Source organism: Sphaerodactylus townsendi, linkage group LG02, assembly GCF_021028975.2.
Source record: "Sphaerodactylus townsendi isolate TG3544 linkage group LG02, MPM_Stown_v2.3, whole genome shotgun sequence".
NCBI lineage: Eukaryota > Metazoa > Chordata > Lepidosauria > Squamata > Sphaerodactylidae > Sphaerodactylus > Sphaerodactylus townsendi.
This window is the reverse complement of record NC_059426.1, coordinates 119,276,504-119,295,399: the sequence shown is the minus strand read 5'-3', so window position 1 is coordinate 119,295,399 and position 18,896 is coordinate 119,276,504. Positions and strand designations below refer to the sequence as shown.

At 41.6% G+C, this 18,896-nt stretch overlaps 1 protein-coding gene across 6 annotated transcripts in view; it reads left to right on the top strand.

Annotated features, from left to right (window-relative positions):
• Nucleotides 1–18,896, top strand: part of ACTN1 (actinin alpha 1) — a 98,788-nt gene that overhangs the window by 13,925 nt on the left and 65,967 nt on the right. Inside the window, exons 1-2 of one of the 6 annotated variants that reach the window (XM_048484120.1) lie at nt 7,465–7,469; nt 12,898–12,902. The exons of the other annotated variants lie outside the window; for them this stretch is intronic. The gene's annotated coding sequence lies outside the window, so the exon portion shown is untranslated. Of the gene's footprint in view, nt 1–7,464; nt 7,470–12,897; nt 12,903–18,896 lie in introns of those variants that run through there. 6 annotated transcript variants of the gene reach the window in all.

Sequence of the window (18,896 nt, the reverse complement as noted above, 5' to 3'; positions counted from 1 at the left end):
ACTTGTTGAAGTGCCTAAGGCACACTGAAGCCGGGGACAAAACCTGAGTTTGGCCAAAGCATTTAATGGTGACCACCCCCCCACCATGACCAAACAATGATTTTTTGTACCAGCTCACAAAACACCTCCCACTCCCATCAAAACATACATGGCTCTCTCCCCACCAACTCTTTTTTATTTATTTATTTTTATTTATTTATATATTCGGTTTATAAACCGCCCTAATCACAACAACCCTATGAGGTAGGTTGTTAGCCTGAGAAACAACTCCAAGCCAGTGCAAGTGGGTATTAAGCATGTAAATCTCTCACAAATCACCCCCAGTAAAACATTTACCAAACAAATGTCAGCATCATCTCTCACAAAACACCTCCAGTGGAATCCACCCCCAAACAGAATCACTTTCAATGGTGTTTAAACTAGGTCAAATTCTTCTTTTAAATCTACCTTAAAGGGAGAATCTGGGGTCCCCAGTTAAAACAAAATTGAAAGTGATGCTGTTTAATTGAATCTCGAAACAACATCACTTTTTGAGGGTTGGAGATTCAGATGAAACAAATAGCAGTTTGGCTGGAATCTGGGCAAATTTGGGCACATTAGGACAAAAATTGTCGGTTATGTCCACTGCCAAATATGAACAAATCTTGATGCAAGGTATTTGGGGTTTTGGGGGGGGTATTTTGGGGGGGGTTTAGGCCTGCATGGAAGCGCGATTTTAAAGCTAGCGGCACCATGATTTCAGGGCATCATCCAGAGACTGTCCTGATGATACCACCGGATTTGGTGATGTGTGGTTCAGGGGCAGTAAAGTTATGGATGCCCAAATGGAATCTTCCCCATCCCCATTGTTTTCAATGGGGAGCCTAACCTGAGATCTTGAATTACCTTTGAGGGGACCATAACTTTTGGTCCCCTGAATCTTCACCAAACGGGTGACAATCTAGAATGATTAACAGATGATACCCTGAAAATTGGGTGTCACTAGCTTTAAAAATACACGCCTTCCAGGCACCCCAAAAAGAAATTTGGCCAAGATTCTTTGTTTTGCAGTGACTTTGCTCCATTGTAGCTAATGAGGAATTTCTGAGGCAGGCTGCACATTTTTTGAAGATAGAGGTGCCAGACTTTCAGGTAACTCAAGAGGCCTTAATTAATAGCATCCAAGCTTGGTGAGCTTTTCTCTTCTGGAGTGGGGGGGGGGGGGGTTTTGAGAGAGGTTCTGAGAGAACTCAGCCCACAGGCTTTCTTGTAAAGCGAAGCGAGGGAAACAAAATAAGCCTTTTGGGGGCCCATAAGAATTGAACCCCAGAAGCAAAGGTTTCCAAACCTGGATGCTTTATTGCAGGAGAGCCCTCCTGGAGCCACCCTGAAAGTCTGGTGCCTCTATCTTCAAAAATGTGCAGCCTGCCTACACCACTCAGGAAATTCCCCCCATTGGCTACAATGGAGCAAAGGTAAGCTGCAAAACAAAAGAATCTTGGGCAAAATTTATTGGGGGGTGCCTGGAAGGGGGGTGTATTTTTAAAGCTAGTGACACCAAATGTTCAGGGTATCATCTGTTAACTATTCTTATGATGCCACCCAAGTTTGGTGAAGTTATGTTCAGGGAAGCAAAGTTATGGTCCCTCAAATGGGTAACCCCATCTCCGGGTTCCAGCTCCATTGTGAAAACAATGGGGATGGGGGGCACCCTTGCTGAGAGGCCCACATGGCTTTGCTACCCTGGACAAGCTATCCTGTTGAATTGGTATCATCAGAACGTCTCTGGATGGTACCCTGAAATTTTTTAATTGCCGTAACTTTAAAAAATCGCCTACAGGCAGGAAACGATGAAAAAAAACACTTAAAACATTAAAAAAACACAAAGCGACCCTGAAATGTTGGCCCCATGGCAACTGGGCAAATGGGGGGGGGCGCCGAGGTAAGGGTACCCCCTGTCCCTAGGCAGGAACGCCACTGCTTGTTTCTTCTGATGGGGCTTGATTAAAAACGTGACCTCATTTCACTCTCTTAAGAGGTTTCAAATAACAGAAGTAGCCATTCATCCCCCTAAATAGTTTGCCTGTTTCTTTCCACTGTGTTGTTTTAGCATAAAACTCTTGGGGGCACATTCAAAATAATTTTATCCAGATTAATGAGTCTACCTTAACATTCTTAAGATTAATCCCTTTTGTAAATACAATCAAGGTAACTTGCTTTTTCTTTAAACATAACTGAGAAGGATTATAAGACTTGAGGGTTGGCAGTTATATGGGATAATGGATCCAAATTGAAGTATGTAGTTTCATTGTGCAGCATTAAAAGCACAATATAATTTAATGTGGCGGTGATGAAACTTCACACACAGTGCACTTTTTTCTCTTGGTTCTCCTTTCTCTCCCTCACCACTGGTATTACCTTCAGTTTTTCACGGGGCAATCCTAAACAAAGGTACACCTTTCTAAGTTCATGGAAGTCAATGGGCTCAGAAGGTATGACTCAGCTTAGGTTGGCTCTGCCAGGTTCTTTCTGTCTGATGTCTACTTACCCAACCTGACATCTTTCTCTGTTTGTAATTCACCTGATGCCCAACTCTGTCCCTTTCTCTTTTTGTTTGTCACTTGCGCCTCATGTTCTGTCCTTCTGTTCTAAAGAAAAAGGCTTCTCTTCCTGATTTTTACAGGTGCTTGATCAGCTTCCTTACTGTTATGTCTTCTAGTTCTCAGCATGCAGTGAAGAGCTCAAGTTCAGAGGAAACTAGGATTCCCCTCCCCCTTTCCCTCTTTCTTACTTGGAAACCATCTGTCATAAGGATGTGGTTTGGTTGGCTGTTTCCTCTTCCTGGAATGTTTTGGGATGGGATAAAACTAGTCATGCTTAGCACTGGTGTGAAGCCAAGTACTGACATAATAGTGTTGGCAAAATTGAGTTTTTGCAGTTTTCCCCCTGTGAGTGGGCATTTCCTGGCTCAACCTTTTAAAACTTAAGATGTGTTAATTTGATTCCCTTTCGCCTCAGAGAATGCTTAACCTGCTTATCTCCACAGGTATTGACAGTTTGGAAAAACGATTTAAATTGGTATAATCAAAGTCAGTGATTTGGAAGGCAACTCCTTTGAATTGCTTTCTTGCCACGATATCAAAACTGGCAAACTGTAAGGGGGAAAAATTGTAAATATATGTGATGAATCTATAACCTTTTTTTAACAACAAAAAGCACTACAAAGGAAGCTATCAACTAAGCAGTGCATAGAAAAATGCTACAAAATAGTTGTTTTTCAAACAAGCATATATCAGATCACTTCACAGTCTTTTCCTAGCTTGCCAAAGGGGATGCATGAGCTACTCTGGTAGCTCACAGAAAACCTGATGGAGACCCCTGAGCTAGCTTCTGCACTTACCTTGCTATTTATCAGAGTGAGGACAAATGCAGTTAAGAGTGTGAAGCAGTTGGTAACTTATTGGAATCATGTTCTTGATAAATTATCACTCTTGGGTTAAAAACATTACCTACCCACAGTTTGCTCATAAGAGTCATGATAGAAGGTAAAGCAGTGTGGCTGGAGGAGGTTAATTATGTGTGTTAGGGAAAGTGGAAAGTAATAGTCGGGTTTGTTGAGCTTTTACATTTTAAAAAAAGGCAGAAATGGAACATTAGCTTTCTGTCTAATTTGCATGTGCTCTTCTTGATCCTGAAGAGCAACTTAGTTTTTGTAAATGTGCATGATTGAGTCCATCTCCTGCCTCTGTCCGAGAAGCTTCTCCTTCTGCCTTTTCCCTTGTTGGACCAAGCAGTGAGAAATCCCCAGCCTATTTCTCCTCTTTCATGGCTTCTGGCTGCTTTAACCGCTCTTACTTACTCTGCTCTCTTAGTCTTCTCAGTAGAGTCATGGATCCAACTGTCTTCTGTTACTAATCATGATACTTTTTACAAGAGCTAATATCAATAAAACTAAATTAACTGATTCTTGAAGAGGAGCATGGTGAAGAATATGAAACTGCAGCATCTTGGAAAGCCATGACATTGGAGGATGTGGCAGGGGGAGAGAGGGAGGCAGATAATAGCTAGGAGAGGAACAGCAAACAACAGATATGACAGTGTTGAAATACTGGTGTGTCTTGCTGCCAGAGCTCTGTCAGTTTGCAGACTAGATGTGCTGTGAAGTTGAATCAGCTTCTTCTTTTATGTGTTTTGACCTATGGCGCGACTGGGGAAGCAACAGGAAAGCCCAGCTGGGGTTCATTACAAGCACAGAGGAAACATCTCCCACTGCAGACTTAGTTATGATCTTGGCATATTTTAAGAGTCAGAGCTGTTCATTCTGGCTTGAAAAAGCAAACAAAAATTCTGGCCACCAGATAACTTGACTGAACCAGACATGTATGCATATTAGCTCATTTACCTAAATTTGTCAGAACTGTGGAATGGCTAGAGTGCTGCACTTTATCAGAGTGACCTGAGTTCATATCCTCCCATGTCTGTGAAGCCTTGGACCAGCTAGTGACTATCTGCTACACTCACCTTCCGGGACTGTTGTGAGGATGCAGTGATCATCTTGGTGGAAGGGTGAACTAAAACTGTGCTAGATGCTAAATTTGAACACTGTTGCACTTCTGTTTCTGCTGCTGGCATTGTGTTGTCCAGAGCACTGTAGTGATGCCAAGAAGTGAGAAAATGCGTCAAACTTGTCATGCCCCCACAAAGGCTTTTGTTATTTTTCCATTAAGCTTCAGTTTCCCCATAGCATGGGTTTAGTTCATTGTAAAGTCTTCTAAGGGAGGGAATTTTAGTTAGCCCCTGTCCTTTTAAGACATTTCCCAAGAGGCAGTCTTCTGTTTTAGCTCTAGCCAGTCAGTCAGAGTGAGGTGCCAAGGGTAGCTGGAGACTGTAATATTCATGACGTATATGGTGGTCCATAGTAGTCTATGGTGATATATAGAGCACAAGTTAAGGTTAACAGCAATTAGAATCAGACAAAGACTGAAGAAACTATAAGGAAGCAAGACACAGTTTATTTACTTGAAAGCAACCAAGAGACAACACAGTCTACAGCTTCAAATCTGCTCAAGACAAGCAAGTACTTTGATTTAGACAGATCCAAGGGAGAAGGTAGAGTCTTAATTCTCCTAAGTCAATAAACTTATTGTTTGAACAGTTGAACCTGACTTGTGTCTCCCCCATTCTGTCCTAGCCAAGTACAGGGCACCAAAAACAGATTCACTTAGGAGGCAGAACAAAACTTAATTTGAGAATCTTGGGAACGGCCATTTTGCTTCCAGTATCGGAGTCATCACAAAATGGTCCCTGTTAATGGAAGTGAACAGATCTGATTTTAATTGACTGTGTTTTCCAATCTGGATTAATTAATTTGCTTTAAAATTAAATTGATTGAATTAATTTCATCAAGCTCATAAGAACGTTACGATCAAATTCTTGTTCGTTGATGTATGATGTAGGTACATGAAGGGCAGAAAAGTGGTATACTAAGAGATGGGTAAAATTCTAGATGACTCCAGTGCTTACACTCTCTTGTGTTGTTCCACTGTATTAAATTGACCATCTTTCAAATAACACAGTTGCAAATATATGTATACCCCCATCCCTTTTTCTTCCTCCACAGCATTGGAACCCAAGGATTGTAAACAGCACTTCCGCATACAGCGGGTATGTTAGAAATAGAGTTGGCTGTCCTAACCAAATTGTATATTCCTTAATGTGTGTCATTTGAGTCCTCTCTGGTTGCTGTTAATTGTGCTTGATTTGCATAGTGAACGTAGGTGGTAAATTTAATGATGATTTTCTGCATTACAAATGAGCTGCCTGTTAGCCAGGTTGTTCCTCTCCTCCTCCCTTCCTCTGTTTTACTTGGGATGTTTGAAAAGGTTTTGACTCTTGTTTAACATGCTGCTGTTTTCAGTACTTTTGGGGTTTACTTTTCCATTTTAAGCTGTTTGCTTTTGCTCTCAGATATATTAATTAATAGATGAATGCAGTCACAGAAAGAAAGTATTGGAAACAACGCTGGTCTTGATAAATGAGCGACTGTTATCTCCTGTTTCTGTTTTTCCCCCCTGTGGTGCCCTAATAGTATCATGGTTGGAAAATTAAAAAAAATTGCACACTTTCAGTTGGTGACTAATGCTGGATACCCATATCTTGCTCATTAATTTTTCTTTCAAAGATGATATAATTGGAGAACAGGATGGCAGTTTGAGGAGTACATTTAGGCATTGTCTCCCATTTGGGGAATAACTTTTCGAGGTCTTTCAAGCTAAGAACTCTGGCCACCGAAATTTTTCCAAGGCCTAGAAACGTGCTTTGTGTCGTAAACATACCTAATCAGGTGTGGAAGGATGATCTTGATATTCAGACAAAGAAGCGGGATTATGAAAAAATGGTTTGTGGTTTAAGCTGTACTTTTTAATTTGTTAATGATGTGCACATTGGTGGATGATGGTAGGTGGAGGAAATTCTGTCCCTTTAATAATTTATGAATTATTTCCTTTGTCTGAATTCTTTTTTTGTACCATTAGTGAGAAATTTGCTTCTGAAACTTTTAAAGATTCCAAATGAATAAATCTTTGAAAAGTGACCCACATGTTTTGTATTTAATAGTGCACTAAAGCTTTTCAAGGCTCTTGACTCACGGCCTATTTAACAGAGTCCATGATTTTTTGAGACAAATAATGAAACACTCTACAAGAGTGCTGGCGTGCTGCACTTGAAACTTTAGGGCTGTTAGAACAACTTAGGACAAGTCCTGGCAGACTGGATAACGACACTGGATTCGATAGGAAGAAAATATTTCTCTGCCATTCTTATCAAATTCCTATAGGAATAAAAATAAAGATTTGGGCACTGTGAACAAACCTGTTCATGAAGAAGAATATGTTTATATATTGGTCTCTGATTTTGCCTTATGGTATGATTTTTTTTGTTAGTTATTGTTAGTTGACCAGATCTGTGGGGTTTGGAGTTTGTTTGGATTTACAGCCTTGTCTCCAGATGAACATGTGGTGCTGGTAATCCATAACTGGGTTCTGCAGACATGTTTTCCACCAGACAAAAAGGAGCTGTGAGGTGGTTTCCATTTGGGACTAGTACTGATGTACTGTGGAGAGGGATGATTAATTTATTCTTGACCATTTCTCTCATAAAAATCCCACTTCAAGTTCTGAAAGAGGAAGAAACAGGCAACATATGGGGATCTGTCTTTTTCTTCCCCAAGACTTGAAACCTCTGGAATGGGGCAAAATACCTTCCAAATCCCACTTAAATGTGACTCAGGACTTTCCAAAGGCTAGCTGGTTAGGAAATCTTCTGGTCATTTCTCTTCTTCAGCAGCAACAGCAGATGAGAAAAAAATTTAAAAGCAGAAGGGAAAAAATACTAAAAATGGTTAAAAAATCAGGGATCAGTCAATAAACAAAAGAAATAGAGAAAGAAGGGATGGGGGAACTGGATTTTATAGACGCCAGGGAAGCAACAGAGTTAGAGGGGATCAAAAATTATACCCAGGTTCTGTTCCTGGGTGGAAGGGTAGATAATGAAAATGTAATCTCTGAAGAAGCATTTGGGAACTGATATGTAGGCTGGGATCTTCTAAAAGGTCAGTCAGCTGTGGTACAATCTGGATTATCCAATACTTGTCGATGATCTGCTTCTTACAAGGTAGAGGAGTGCACCATTTGCTGATTCCTCCTCCTCCTCCTCCTCCTCTTTTCCCTGTTAACTTTCACTTGTGCCCACACTTTTTTTTCTTTTTGCAGTAGAGACATGCAATTAACAGGCTGCTTCAGCTAACAAGCCAGAGATAAGAACGAAGGAAGCCCTGAAAGTGAGCAAGGTTGGGCATGAATACATCCCACTTAACTAATATGTTAAATCCAAGCCCAGACCCAATTAGAACAGTAAACCACCTCTGCATTTTGCTTAGCAACGGTCGTCAAGGACAATCTGTATGATAACATGAAGAACAAAGCTTGCTGCCTTCTTGTGTTAAGAGTACTTTTTCTCCAGAGGTGCTGCGTTTCAGCCAGATGACAATTGCTGCAACATGTTTATGGCTGGTTGTCAGAAAATGTATTTATGTGCAGAGGTAGAAGAACCTATTTTGGTTATGTATTAAGTGAAGCTTAATCCAATTGTATGCCTGGCTGAGCATTTCTAATTGTTGCTGCAGTATATATGTGCAATACTGGTTAGGTCCTTCCATTTATATTAGACATCTGGTGACAAGTTATGCATTTAAGTACAGTTTGGTTTGGCTGAATTCTTAATTATGGCCAGTTTACATATTCAGCAGAAAAGTACTAACACTCTTCCTTGACTGTGACACCTAAACTTACATGCAGACGGGGGGAGGAGGATTGGTTGCCTATTTAAGTAATTCTGCATATAGAAAGCTAGAAGTTCAAGAGGAGGACTATATTCTTCCTGACAGGCTAGCTATTTATGTGGAATAATTTTTCATTCAAACACAAAATCTTATGCTTTCAGTCTCAATGGTGAAATCCTGGATAAAAACTTATAATTTGATATTGCTGAGTATATGAACTGGCTCCTGGCAGGGATCACCAAAAGTTTACATAGATAGCTTGCCAAAAGGTGTAAATAGATAAAATTGTACGTTATGGATTTGTTTTAAAAATAACTTGGACAGCATTTCTAATGGCAAAAGTGTAGGTAGTTTTGTCCAGCTATTCTTGTAGAGTTTTGACATTTCTTTTTTCCCCTATGATCATGTGCAATTTAGATGTGCTTTTCCATTCATTATCATGCTATTACTATTACTGGTGGTTTCGCTAACAGTAAATATAACTTTGGTAAATGGATTTCCTCTTTGGTTGAATTTCTTTTCTACTGCTGTTGCCACACGTGCTGTCTGGCATGTGTTCTCTTAGATGCATGTGAATGCTCTAATTTGGGTTTGGGACACTTAACCAATTTGAAGGAAGTTAAACTGAGTGTCAAGCAGAGGTTTCTTTTGGAGCTATCTGCACTCTCAATAAACCCAAACCTTTGTACCTTCCACAAGTATACTTCATCCAGACCCAGCCTTTTGTCCCAACATTGACACTAGATTCCATTGACAGCAAGAAATTTGTCCTCCTACCTTTGCACCTAACCTAAAGCAACATAGGAAAATTCTGTAGCATATTTTAGATGTAAGAGCACTAAAGACATTCATAGTCAGAGCAACAACTATAAGAAAATCTGGGTCCACGTTGATCTAAGTATCACCACCAAATCTAGGGAAGAAGATCTCTAGCCATTCCATCAGCAGGTGTTTCAAATGCTGCATAATAGAGGCTTACAGGGCCCTGAAACTGGACCTGCTCTTAGGAATAACAGCCCATTTCATGAGAGGAGCCACAACTAATGCAGCTTTTGCAAGAAACACATCAGTAGAATCATGCAAAGCTGCTACTTGGTCATCAGTATCAACCTTCCTTCTGCATTACAAGATAAATGCATATGGCTAGGCGGATGCAGTATTTGACTGAAGATTCTTGCATCATGTTGAAGAATTCCAAGATGATGATCCACCCATGTAATAAGGACAGTGCTCTGGGAGGTCCCATGAGATGTTCTCCAGCTCACAGGGAGAACGACCATTGGTACTTACCCTTAAAAGGTTCTTTCCCCCTGAACACAGGAGGACATCTTGCCCTCCCTCACCCTCACTTTTCTTCCTAGGCAATCTTGTACTGAATTTTCAAATTACTATACTTACCTTGTGTTTTTCCTTCCTAATCTATGTTGTGATGTAAGGTGAATATTTCTCCTTTCAGATATAGTTAAAGTTACAGTTAAATTTAGTTAATTAGATCAATTGCTGTCTGGAATGCCAGAACTGAAGAGGAGGGGGTGATCCCATGGCCACAGGGAGGAGAAAAGATTAATTTACTGCCTCTCCAGTTGGATGGCAGGAATCACCCATAAGATGTCCTCCTATGCTCAGAGGAGAAGGACTGATCATGGGTAAGTACCAGTGATTGATCCAAGGCCATAAATATTTCATGTCTTTGATATTTATGCACTTTTCTGAAGGCCATTCTGTTTGTTTGAGCATTAATAGGAGCAACTGAAGACAGAGGGTGGTTCACATGAGACCTTTGCTAAAGGGTAATTCTTCTAGCTGTTATTTTGCATATTACATTAGTCTTAATGAAAAACCCTAATTCAAATCAGGAAGAGCCACCACATCACAGTTGGAGTGAAATGCAGAAATTATTGAATATGTCTGGGTTACTAACCTCAATTTAGAAATTATATTTAGGTGGGATATCTGCTTTGAGCAAAGAAGCACATACTAAAATGAGGCTAGCATTGGTTGGTGTGTCACACAACTGCTCTGGCATCTGGTTGTCAAGGTCCAGATAATGTTTGCATACTCAGAGTTACCTGTCTTCTAGCTATTCTGGATTTTCACTTGTTCTTCTTGTTTACAATGTTTTGTTTCAGTAGTTCTTGGGGTCAAAGTTACACCAGAAGTCGCTCCCACATCTTCAATCACCTCAAAGCATTTGGAGACCCTCAACATCTCTTCAACATATCTAGTCATGATTGACTTCAGAGAATCTCTGAGCATCTACCTATACTTGTTGCAGTTCTCCATGTCTTGTAACGGTGATGTTACATGTATCATTGAGTTGACAGCCCCTTTGATTAGAACTTTCCTTAGCACATTGAGACTCCCTGTTCCTCCTCTCTGTTTCCTGTGGCTGTTGGAGAAGGTATAGAGGCTCATTATAGGATAGGTCTGATCCACATGATGAATATTTCCCAATGTTAACAGAACGAGGAGATGATCCATTGCTGCAAGAAGGCCATTTTTGGCATCAGGGCTAAGAATGCCTATTCAGACCCTCTGTGTTTTCTAGTTTCCATGGCAACTAGAGCTGTCAAGTGTCTGGTCTCTTTCAGTTGCTGTCTTTCAGTAGGATTCATTGCCTCGTCTTCATTTTTGTAAAGTAATGCAGCTTGTCCATCTCAATTTCTTTGATGGCAATTTGGTGTTCTGTTTCTAAAAGCATATTGTTGTATCACTAACAATCAGATGAAATTGCTGCCTCCTACCCAAACTGGCAGCAGTGACTCTTCAGTTTTCTGCCAATCTCTGTGTGTGAAAATGATCATGAAGCACACATAGGCCCTTTCCGCACGGGCGGGAAAGAGCGACCCAGGGACGCTAAAAACAGTGTCTCTGGGGAGGGTTCACATGGCTGCTGCTGCTGCATAACAGCAACGCTGGCCTCGCAACCCCCGAGCGGCACGAAGATGCTGCTTCTGACACTGCTTTTTCGGAAGCAGTGTCTTCCAACCGCTGCCGTGCGAAATGGCTGGAAGGCGCCATTTCCCCCCGCACTGTCCCCGAACGCCTACCTTGTCTCCTGGCTTCCGGCTTGTTGCAGAGGCCAGGGGACACGCCCCCCCCCGGCTCGCTTTACTCCAGAGCCGTAAGCTCCAGAGCTGCAGGGCATGTCCCCTGGCCTCTGCTTAATGCGACCGGAAGCAAGGGGATCTCATAAGGTAGGCGTTCAGCGACGGCGCAGCCATTTATGTTTATGCTGACGCACCCCCGCACCGGTGCGGAAAGGGCCATAGTCTCAATCCTCCTTCAGGAATGGGATTTGGGTATGTTAGCCTGATTATTTGCTCCCATTATTGATTGTCAAATAAATGCTTTCCACCTGAACTGGGAAAAGTTGTTCGTATCTCTTTACAGCTTTCTGAGCAAATGCTTTTCTCTCCAGCAATGAAGATTTTGTTAGTGGCAATAGTTTGATTAAAGTGGTGTATGTATGCTGTAGTCTCCATTACTTTCCTCTCTACATGTTGGGATATCATGACTAAACCTTGGGAACACAGGTTCTCCCAAAGCCTTATTTGATACTTATGCCCTGGTTTTAGGCCAGGATGTTAATATATGTAGAATCTTTGCTATTGAGCTCTGGCTTCTTGTTACACTTTTGTCTACTCCACTATTCTATCCTTTTAAACTGTGTCTCTTTCTAGAAATCAGTGGAACTGTGGAATTAACACGTGATATTGTGCAGTTCACTTCGTGTTCCTACTGCTTTCTCTAGGCTTGACAATTTTGTAGTGGTGATTTTAGACTCGGCTGCTGCAACGCCTTCCTTTCTAGTTTTTATAAACATACCTTGCTGTACCATATGTTGAATTAATTTTTATTGGTTACAGTAGCACACTATTGGTAACCTGGTCAAGAGGGTTAATTATGTCAGGTCTAAAGGGAGGAATGATTAGAAGAGAAAATTGGTTTCATAAGAGCAAGTCTTGGGGTGGGAAACTAAAAACTCTCTGAGTAAATAGGAACTTGATCTTTGACGAATACGCCATTTTTAACAGGAATCTTGTGGAAACATTTCCTGGAGATCTTCAGCATCTTTCTCTTCCAAAGACTGAATAGAAATGGAATAATAACTGAATAGACAACTCCTCCTTCGGGGGAAGGCAGTTTAGAAATCTAATTATAAATAAAATAAAATTATGGAAAAACTGGAAATGTTATATTATCTGGAGAAGTCTGTCCATGAATAAACAAATATGTTTTGCAGAGGTTGCCACATTTTACTGTACGTGGCAGTTTCCTGTGATCTAGATGCTGCTCAGTTTAATGCTACATACCAGATTTTTTTGAATGACCTCTGACAATTTCCTTGTACTTTCTTATTTTGATGGCTGCTGCATTTTGTATTGTTATTTTTGAAACATTCTTTAGTCATTGGAACCCTTTGGCTGCTGCCTGCTCCGTGGGGCAGAGGGGTTTTTCCTGCCCGGTGCTGCTGCCTCCCACAGTGCAAGCGGCACCAGGCAGGCCGCAGCCGCCTTTCCCTCTCTGCCCCATGGAGCAGGTGACTGCCTGGCACCTCTGCCTTCCAGTGCTGGAAGGAAAGGTGAGTGGAGGGGCCAAACCGGAGGCAGCTCCCCTCTCCGGCTCGGTAGATCTTCGGGGCCATGGAAAATGGGTCCAAATGGCTCTTTTGGTGGTAAAGGTTGCCGACCCCTGCTCTGTGCAAAGCTGTTGCTAACCCGCTGGGAGATTGACCCATCACTGAAGAACTGATGCAGACTCCACTGCCTTTCTCTGCCACACTGTTAGAATCCATTACCAAAATGAAAGCTGAATCACAGTTGACTTAATTGCAAGTCTGCATACTTCTGTGGCCATTGTGTCCTACATTATGTGTGCCTGGTGAGTATGCTGACCCAAGAAATCTTTCTAAACTTGAAAAGGCATTAAAATCAAGTTAATTGTTGAACAGCTGTGGTCTGTAAAGGAGAGGGCTAATCAAATCTCTGTGTAGGAAAAACTGTGCTTAACATTACGGGTCTACTTGGCTGGTGTTGCTAAGGTTACCCTTAGAGGGCGTGTGTGTGTGTGTGTGTGTGTGTGTGTGTGTTGACTGCCTGCTAAAGTGTTTAATTGGCATAAAGTTACAGTGTATTGCACATGGCATCTCTGCCCCTGCCCCTGTTCAGCAAAGAGTGCTGGTTTTATCTTTACTAGTTCAATTCGTTTCTGCTGCTGGCTGTGTACAGCTCAATTTACTATTTCTCAGTAACTATGAGGATTAGATGGCTAATGGGCTCCTGTTCGCTTGCATTGGCATCTTTAAAGTTGCCTACTAAATAGAGGTAAAATCAAGTTTGGATAGAACATGCTTGAGCTCAACTGCACTGTTGCGGAAAATAGGAGAATTATGGTTCATCTGAAAAGTTGACAGCTATGTAGTCCCCTCCTAATGTACCTTGATGTTGCATTTTATTCATCTGAGAAGAGAGTATTTTTTCAACTAATTTGGTTATAATTTCTCTGAGAAGATATTTTTGCAACTAATTTTATTTTTTATTATTTAATTGATAGTCGGTACTGATTTAGTGATTGATTTTATATGCCGCCCTCCCCAAGTCAACTGGGCTCAGAATGATTAACATCACATATACATCAATACAAATTGTACAACATAGTTGAAATAATAAAAAACTACTTTAACATTTACTACCTACAAATGGCACCTCAATCAACTATTACACCTTTGGGAGGATAATCCAACAAGGAAGCAGTGAACCTGAAATTGACAACAGGACCCATAACCAGCAATTATTTCATTTTGTCAAAAGATGGAGACAAAAGGAAAAGAGAGGAATGGCGAAGGAGGGAAGGAAAATGGGAAGAGAAAAGAAAGGGGAAGGAAAGGAAACGGAGGCCAGGTTAAGATATATTACCACCACTGCCCTCAGCCATAGGCCTGTTGGAACACCTCAGCCTTGCAAGCCCTGAAGAACTGGGCCAAGGCTATGGGGCATGGATCTCACTAGACAGAGAATTCAGTCAGGGCCGAGAAAACTCTGTCTCTGGTCAAGGACAGCCAGATGATTTTAGGGCCTGGGATCACTAAGAAGTTATTTCAAATAAATTTGTGATCCCTGAGTGACTAGTCACCCTAGAGGGGTGGGCAAATCTCCCTCTGGAGCTGAAGTAGCCCAGCACTGGCATGGGTGCCATCCCACTGTCCCAAGGGGCAAATGTGTTGACAGGAACCAGACCCTGCGCAACTCCGCAGCACCCAACCCAGAAGCCCCCTCTGTCACACAGACCCACTGCAAAATGCTATACTGGCATGGTCAGGTGCAGGGCCAACCTTAGTTGGCCTTCACTGCCAGGTTAGGACTGCTGGTTCTGCCAGCAGAAATATGTCCTGTTTTTAGTGCTATATCTCTATTCTCCTCTGTGGGGGGTTTGCAGGGCTTATTTCCTTTATAAAAAACATTTTTGGTCTTCCTTTACTGCAGGAAAGCCCTTTGGAGTTGGCGAGGTGGCACCATCCCTTCTACCATCACCATGATGGGGCTGCAGAGGACTAAAAAAAATGCTTTTGAGACTAACTAATCACTAGGCAACAGTGCAGAAATTTGGGATTATTAAGCAAGCTAGGCAGTGTGTATTTTTTGAAATAAAAAGCCTGCTCTTCTTAAATGCCCTGTTTTGTGGTATGTGTATATAGCAAATTCAGAAAACATTTTTCTTAACTTCCAATTGCTTTTCAAGAAGAAGAGCCAAAGTTTTTTCTAATAAATTAAATGCATAAAATATGTACTGTTCGTTTTATAGAAAGCCTTCTTTTCCCTGAGGTCAATAAAGAGGTCAAGTGAAATTGGGACTTAACATATATATTTTCATGGCTAAATAGTTTTATATTTTTTAAAAATTGTTTTGTACATGGGAGTAAAGCATATATTAGCTAAATTGATTTCTACAAAGTTTTACAAGATATAAGTCACAGTCAAAAGGACTCATAGCAGACTTGCTCATTACTGTGAAGGTATGCTAAATTAATCAGTTTTCATAAGAAGAATCTGCTGAGGCAGAAATGCATAATTTTAATTTATACCCTGCATTTAATTTATACCCTGCATTCTCCCAGTGGGGCCTTGTATTTTTGTGTTGAACTGCTAACTTGTTAAATGGAAACATTTAAAATACTACACCATTTTTGTAACCCTTGTTTTGGCTTTTTTTTTCATTTTTAATGTACTGAGAGCCTCAAAAAATAGAAGTGGTTCAGGTCCCTCTTGACTTCTGAGAGGTCCTGTGTGAGTGAGAAGGCTGGTATCCAAGCCATAAATTAATCAAAAGGCCATGAGACCAGAACTGGCCCAATCCAATAGGCAGCACGAATGATTACTGAGGGCTGTAACATTCCAGGGCTTTAAGACAATCAGGAAGCTCCTCTAAATGCTTCCCTGCAATTCGGGGCAATAGTCTTTCTCATTCCACCTGTTGTTGTGGCTGAGGTCAGTCACAGCTTGTTTTCCTTCATGGTAGCACAATATCTCAAGTTTACCCCCATGAAGCACCTGAGCTTTTCTGACTGAATTCCAGTAGGCATCCCATTCTAATCGATTAAGGCTTTTTATTATGTTCCCTGTTGTCCCCTGCCCTCTCCATGTCTTCATTTTCTTGACATTTTGAGCTTATGGTGAGAAGGCAAAAATATTTCTCACAAGTCTTCTATTTCTTCTAAATGCAAGCTAGTTGATCACTAATTTGAACCCCTCATTGACTGCATTCCCAGGGCACTTGTTGTCAGACCACAAAATGTGCATTAAAGCTATTTTCACAATACTTTAGAAGTAGTTCTCAGTTCTGCTGGCTAAGGTGCCAGCAATTGAACATACTGCCTTGCGCAGGTAAATCCGTGTGCAATATTACTGAATTAGTATCATCCTTCCCTGTCTTATTTTACACTTCCTTAATTCCCAATGAATCGACAAATATGCAGTCTGTTTTACAATGCTTTCTTGAACTGGTCTGTCTGGCCTGATAACATTTTTCAAAATACAAGATTACCAAGTGGTTATTTGCGTTTCAAATGTGGTGGCTTCTCTACAATGATAGGAAGCTTAGATTAAAATGTTTAAAGAGTGGATAGTGAGTGACAAGATATTATGGAGGCAAAGAGACTAAAAGAGTAGATGAAAAGGTCAGTTAAATTGGCAATGTCATTTCGAAAGCAATAAGGAGGCCAGACTGCCCATAAGGCTTTCTTAATATCTGACATTTGTATGATTGTGACTTCGACATTTAGATTGCAAAAACTGCTTAAGGTCTCAAGTGAGTTATGACTGCATTTTTTTCCTGCTGTGGTGAGCTCTTAAGAGTTGTTCCCTAATGTGGCACATTGGTGTGTTGGTGGAGAAACTACAGCACCTTTTTGCAAAGCAAAACATGGATTTACTGCTTGTTCCTTGATATTTGAATATTGGCATAGAGAGGATAATTTTAGGGAAATTATGGGAGTAAAGGCAAAACCATCCATTCTGAGAAACATGGACCAGCTGCCAAAACTGGTAACCTGATGTCAAAATCTCTCCTTATTCCTCTGGCCGTTTCCGCACGGCGGCGGAAACGGCTGGGTCGGCGCATTGTGCGCCGACCCGAAGACGCTGGGACCGTCCGCATGGACGGTCCCGGGAAGAGGCGGGATGCTGGCGCCGCGGAGTGCCGGTGCCCGGCCGACCCGGCGTGTCCCTGGGCCTCCGGCGCGTCACCGAGGCCTGGGGTCACGCCCCCCTGGCCCTGCGCGCCTGCTCCAGCGGCGCAGGCCATGGGGGCGTGTCCCCAGGCCTCGGCGACGCGCCGGAGGCCCAGGGACAAGGTAAGTGCCGGGCGGGGGAGGCGGCGTGAAGCCGCTGCCGTTCGGTCGGCAGCGACTTCACGGCGGCGTATTCCCTAAAAGAGCGCTTCCCAGCGCTCTGGGAATACGCCGGCTTCGGGCCGGCCGGGCGGCGCGAGGGCGGCGCGGCTGCGCTGCAGCTGCGCCCCCTGTGCGAATGGCGGCCTGGAGACGGCGTTTTTACCGTCTTCAGGCCGTCATTTTCTGCCCGTGCGGAAACGGCCTATCTCAATGTTTTGTGATGCGTTATGCTAAGTATTTGCCTATCCAAGGCAGAGTCAGCAAATATGTCATATAGGCAGGGAAATGGATGTCAAGATACAATGTAAATTGTATTCTGTTTCAAATGATTTTGACTCATGGAAGGATGGATAAAGAGTAGGATGGTGATTTCTGAATTTAGGAGATTTTTACGCAGCCTCTCCAGAATCCTGTTCAAGGGTACTTATAATTAAATTAATACATTATCAATTTAAGCCAAATATACCATGGGATATAAAAACAGCATAAAACTATCCCTAAAACCGTTAGGTTTTTTAAAGAATGTACTAGATTCCCTTCCCAACTTTTGCATTCAGTTTATACCAAGTGTCTCTGAAAATGACCAGGTTTACAATGAAATCTTACTTTAATCCCACCAAACATCTTTAGGCCTACTTTTGTAATCTGAATATGAGGTTATTAGACAAACCATTCACTTGAGCTCAGCAATATGTTTCCTTCTTAAATTTTATTTATGTCTCCACTGATTGAAGCAGATGGATATTTTAACTTCTTAGAGAAACAAATGTTACGCTAAGAACCAGCATTCCATAGTGAAACGTCTAGGTGTTTAATGTCCTTTAGGAATCTATTAATTGCTCAGTTACCCACATCCTTTCCAAGGCAGATATAGTTGTGCAGTGTAAAAGGAATTTTGTCTTATGGGTGCAGGGGCAGGGGCAGGCTGCAGATTATAATTTTAGGGTAGTATGAGAGTTCTATTTAATTGCATACCAAGAAGATTGAAATTGTTCTAGTATATATGCTTGCTCAGGAAATATAGGAAGCTTAGTTTATATCAGTCTTTTAAATCAATGTATTTATATTTGGTAATTTTAAATTGCCAATTTAAAAACTAAGTGCTTGAATCTGATTGCATTCTGATGTGCTGCTGTGATAAAAGATTCACCATGGAATCAGTTGCCTGATGTATTCACATACTGTTAGTTACACAAACACTTAATTTTTAATTTTATATGTTGGCTGAATAAAGCATGATGTTTGGTTTTAACATAACTGGCATTCTGTTTTCTAACTATGCTGAATGTTGAGGTACTAGAATGAGTCCAGTTAGTATACATATTCAGAGCAATAGTCTGCGTTTGAAGGACAGGCCTTGACTCAACTGTCCCCTACCATTGTGCCCTGCACAATAGGCACTGATAAAGACATGAGCTGCTAGGCCTATAGAAGAACTGTGGTAGAAACCAGCTGGAGTCTGAAGAAGGTCACTCTATACATGGCAGATTGATAAGACTTCCTTTTTATTATTTGTTCATGAACTGAATTTGTATGCCATTCTCCCCCTGAAACAGAGGACAACTTGTGGGTGTTTCCCACCATTTAGCCAGGGAGGCAGGAAATCAACCTTGTTTCTTCTTTCTGTCCCCTTTTGGAAACACCCCTGCTCTTTAAATTCTTTTGTGCCTAACAGGGAGAAGCGGTAGA